General features: G+C 34.5%; 1 non-coding gene across 1 annotated transcript; it reads right to left on the reverse strand.

Annotated features, from left to right (window-relative positions):
• Positions 1-942: 942 nt before the first annotated feature.
• Positions 943-1,049, reverse strand: LOC131181783 (small nucleolar RNA R71). Its single transcript, XR_009150260.1, has one exon. It is a non-coding gene; the product is annotated as a small nucleolar RNA R71 (small nucleolar RNA).
• Between the last annotated feature and the right edge of the window lie 4,271 nt (positions 1,050-5,320).

The following is a 5,320-nucleotide window of genomic DNA, read 5'->3' on the forward strand; positions in this document are numbered from 1 at the left end:
ATTTACCACTTTCTACAAAAAAATATTTCATAATTGGTGATTTTAGTTAATTTAATTTCTGGTGGATTCGACAACCTTCAAGAATTTTGGCGCCATTGCCGAAGAACTGAAATTTATTGGATTTTGTGTTTTTTTTTTGTTAGGATATTTTGTTATTAATTTTGTTTGTAAAGTGTTGCTATTTTTAGGTTTTTGAAAAAAAAAGGAAATCTTTTTTTTATGGTGTTACTATTTATCGATAGATTTTTGGTTGAATTTGGAGGGTGGCCTATACCTATTTTGAAGGAAATGATGTTCTGATCAAGTCCAAGCAATCTAGAAGATTTATTGGCCCCACCCTCTTAAGGCCAAATTTGATTGTTTTCTAGGGTTTTGAGGTATTTTTCTGTTTTTACTTTGCTTTCTTTTTATTTATGACAAGAACTTCTCAATCTGGTGAGTTGATCTTTGATCCAAAAGTAGAGAAAATAGCTAAATAGTTGAGAAAATTGGCTAAGCAGGCTAAACAGATTTCGAGTACATCTGAAGGAGTCCAATCTCCAAGGGAGTTAAGCTTAGATTCGGATTTGGAATCAAAGTCCGAAAATGAAACCATGGCTGCTAGAACTTTAAAAGAGTTGGCTACTCCTAATATAAACCAACAGCCTTTGTGTATTCAATACCCTGCTTTAAATGTTGCTTTTGAGTTGAAATCTAGACTAATCCATTTGTTGCCTAAGTTTCATGGTCTTGCAGGTGAGGATCTACATAAGCATTAAAAAGAATTTCATGTTATGTGTTCTAGCATGAAACCTCAAGGAGTTTCAGAGGATCAAATCAAGCTTCAAGCTTTTCCATTCTCACTAGAAGGCACAACTAAGGATTGGTTGTATTACCTTCCTTTTGGATCTGTCAACTCATGGAATGAGATGAAGTAGATATTTTCCTGCTTCCCGTGCTGTCAACATAAGAAAAGAAATTTGTGGCATCCGACAGTACAATGGAGAGAGCTTGTATGAGTATTGGGAATGATTTAAGAAACTTGGTGCAAGCTATCCCCATCATCAAATAAGTGAGCAGCTTTTGATTCAGTATTTTTATGAAGGACTTCTACCAATGGACTACAGTATGATAGATGCTGCTAGTGGAGGAGCTTTGGTTGACAAAACACCAGAAAAGGCAAGGAGGCTGATTGCTAACATGGCAGCAAATTCTCAGCAGTTTGGAATGAGAATGGATCACACACCTATGAAGGTTAATGAGGTAAGTACATGTAACCTTGAGAAACAAATTTCTGATTTAACTTGTTTGGTGAGGCAATTGGCTGTAGGGAAAATGCAAACTGTTAAGGTATGTGGAATTTGTTCGGGTTTGGGTCATGCTGCTGATATGTGTCCTGCATTACAAGAGAATGAATTAATGCAACATGCTAATGTAGTAGAACATTATGGACAGCCACAACGCAGGTATGATCCCTATTCGAATACTCATAATCCAGGATGGCGAGATCATCCCAATCTTAGTTATGGGAATCAACTGGTGCAAAATCGATACCAACAATAGAGATAAGTGAATCAACCACAACCACCTCTACCTCCCTTAAATCAAGGTATGTCACTTGATGAAATTGTTAAGGCTTTGGCTAACAATACACAATAGTTTAAACAGGAGACCAAAAATAGCATTCAAAACATAGAGAGGTAGATTGGTCCGTTAGCCTCATCTGTGAGTAAGCTAGAAGCTCAAGGTTCTAGAAAGCTTCCATCACAAATAGTCATGAACCCCAGAGAAAATGCCAGTGTGATACTATTGCGGAGTGGGAAAGAAGTTGATAATCGGACTCCACATGAGTCAATGAAAAAGAAGAAGTAAGGAGAAAAAGAGTATGAAGTTCCTAAAGTTGAGGTAAATACTAAACCTAACTTGAATAAGGTTAATAATTCTGTTCTTCCTCCATTCCCATGTAGGTTGGCTAAGACGAAGAAAGAAGAACAAGAAAAAGAAATTTTAGAGACCTTCAGGAAGGTAGAGGTCAATATACCTTTACTTGATGCGATCAAACAAATCCCCAAGTATGTTGAATTCCTTAAAGAATTATGCACTACAAAGCACAAGTTGAGGAATAATGAGAAGATCAGTATAGGGGAAAATGTGTCGGCATTAATTCAGCGAAAATTACCCCCTAAGTGTAAGGATCCAGGTTCGTTTTCTATTCCCTGTAGAATAGGTGATTCTAAATTTGAACGTGCAATGGCAGATTTAGGAGCATCTGTTAATGTTATGTCAAATTCTATTTTTCAAACTTTAAATTTGGATCCTTTGAAAGAAACCAGTGTCATTATTCAATTAGCTGATCGTTCTAATGCCTATCCATTGGGCGTAGTTGAAGATGTTTTGGTGCAGGTTGGAGAATTGATTTTTCCTACAGATTTTTACATTCTGGATATGGAGGATAGTGTTCCCACATCAAAGTCAGCTTTGATTTTGTTTGGAAGACCTTTCCTAAAAACTACCAAGATAAAAATTGATGTGGATGATAGTACCCTAACTATGGAGTTTGATGGAGAGACTGTCAAATTTAACATCTTTGATGCCATGAAGTATCCTGCTGATGATCATTCTGTCTTTTCTATTGATGTTGTTGATAAAATTGTGCAAGATGTTTTTGAGTTAAGCATGGAGGATGAGTTAGAAGTGGTGATTAGTCAAGGAATTCAAGAAATCAGTACCAATCAACCATCAAGTGTAGAGATTCAAGAGGCAGTAATGGCATTACAGTCAATGCCTCTTATTAAAAAAAGGTATGGAGTATGTAACACACCTATGTTCGGTAGTGCGTTCTACTGTTCTAGTGACCAATGTTGTCCAGACAGGTAGGATGCTTAGAACTACACTTAGATATGCGTGAAGAGACATAAAATAATAAAATACAAGAAAAGAAAATATAAGAAAAACAAAGGAAAAATAATAGTAATGAAATGTAACCAAGTTAAACGAGTCGAGAACCATAACGATGGGTGACCGCACTGGGAAGTTGTGGCGTGGACCATTGACTAGCCGTGGACCGCGGGGAACCCTGAAAAATATTTTTAAGACTTAAATAAACATCTATTGAAGTATAAATATCATTAGAAATATCAAAGAAAAATTACTTAATTAGTATAAAGAAAGACGAGAAATCGAGAAACGACAAAACTCGGTGTTACCGAAAAATAGGGAATACAACCCGAATAAGGGTATTGTGGTCATTTGACACCCTGAGTTGCCTTTTGACCTAAATGTCCATTAAAAATAAATAATATTAAAATTTGAAAATACCATGAAAAATTAAAATGAGATACATTATGTAAATAGTGAAAGTGTGGTGGCCAAATTGCAAAAATTGGAAAGTTTAACATTAAAATAGATTTTTAATCAATTAGTGCTCCACTAACATCACTTAAGTGGACAGCCAACTCCACTAACTCCATCTTCTTCTTCTTCTACATTCTTCTCCAAGCCAAACCAAATTCTCTAAAAAATTCTTCCATGGCCGCTCCATACCACAAGCTCCATCTACCATGATTAAGCCATGGTTTCTTGCAAATTTCTTCATTAAAAGTGGTGTATACCTCTTGGGCAGATTATTAGGAGTAAGAAAGTTAAGTTTTTGTGAGGTTTTGAAGAACTTCAAAAGTAGTAAGTGAGTGTTTTCAATTCTTATTTCATTAAAAGTGTAACCAAGGTTGTGGGTAATTGATTTATGGAAGAATTTTTGAAGTTTGATGTTTTAATGTAGATGTACATTTTGGCAGCCATGGAAATTTTGTATATGTAACTTGTTTTTACTTGTTTATGGTTGTCTAAGATGTTGTTATTGATGGCAGAATGGATATGTGTATAATGGTTTGAATTTGGACATATAAAAGAGGTATGTCATGTGGTTAATTGTTGTAATTGGACTTAGAAAAATTCTGAGTTATAATGTGTTTGTTGAGAGTTGTTACATGCTGCCAAAATGACCAAAAATGTGAAGTAAAGTGTGTTAATATTATGGTACAAACCAGAATTGGCAAGAAAGAAATAATTTGGTAAGTGTTGGATGTGTAATTGGTAAGGATAAACAATGTGTAATAAAAGCAGTGTACATTTTAACTTAAAACCTTAAGTGTGTGACTCCAATTGGTATGAGACCAATTGGAGGTGAAACTAGGCACAAAATGTGCCAACTTTCATGAAGGAAGCTTACCAAAATTCTGCCTAGAAGGTGACTTGAAAAATGACCAAATTCGGATTAGTGACTTGAAAGCCTGAAAATTGACCATTTGAGCACTAGTTAGTGTTTTGACCATAACTCACTCAAAACAGGTTCAAATGACCTAAAATTTTTACCATGAATAGTTTAGACATACATCTACAATTCTTATGAAGATACCAAAGCCCAGAAATGGCCAGAACCAAGCCAAATAGCTTGCCAAAAGTGACCTAAAAATGACCTAAAGTTACCATTTTGGTGCATTCTGTCCAGCATTGGTAAATTGACCATAACTTGGTCTACACAACTCAGAATGACCTGAAATTTTGCCCCGCGTGCAATAAGACATAGACCTACAAGTTTGTAGTTTGGACTGAAGCTTGAAAACCGAGGGAACTAGGTCGTCCGATTAAGTGAAAATAGTACACCGAAATCCTACAAATTACAATAAAATGCAATATACTTGAAAGTGAATTTGGTAATCTTTACAAACACTAAAAGGCTATAAAATGTGACATATTGGTAACATTAAATCTAATTCATCTAGAGTGCATTGAGGGTCAACATTTTAGGTTGACTAAGGAAAATAATAGAATTCAATAAATTAATTATTAAGCCTTATTGTTAGAGACAGTTTAAATGAGTACTGAAACACTTCAAATTATGTGTTTCAGTTAGCAAAGACTTAGGAGAGGGGAAGGAAACACTGAGTCAGGACCAAGAAACATCTATCAGAGGTTTGCACACAATTAGTTTTTAATTGATTTTGTTCAGAATATTTCATATGATTAAATGACATATTTTTCTTATGTATTATGTTTAACAAGCATTGGATTTAATTCAATAATTATTGAAATTGTTATAGTATGTATGAATTTAGCTTTGTGAAATGGTATTTCCACACATATTAAGCATTATTGTGGATTGAATAAATTATGTTTTGGAAAATTATGATAGAACATGTTTTGAATTGTGATGGGCAATTTGCATGGAAAAAATGCAAATTTATGATTTGAATTGTGATGAGCATAAAAATTATTGGATATTGGAATTGACTTTGAATCGAATTGTATTGTGATTTATGCTTACTAAAAGATTGTGATATTA

This window comes from Hevea brasiliensis, chromosome 7, assembly GCF_030052815.1.
Source record: "Hevea brasiliensis isolate MT/VB/25A 57/8 chromosome 7, ASM3005281v1, whole genome shotgun sequence".
Lineage (NCBI taxonomy): Eukaryota > Viridiplantae > Streptophyta > Magnoliopsida > Malpighiales > Euphorbiaceae > Hevea > Hevea brasiliensis.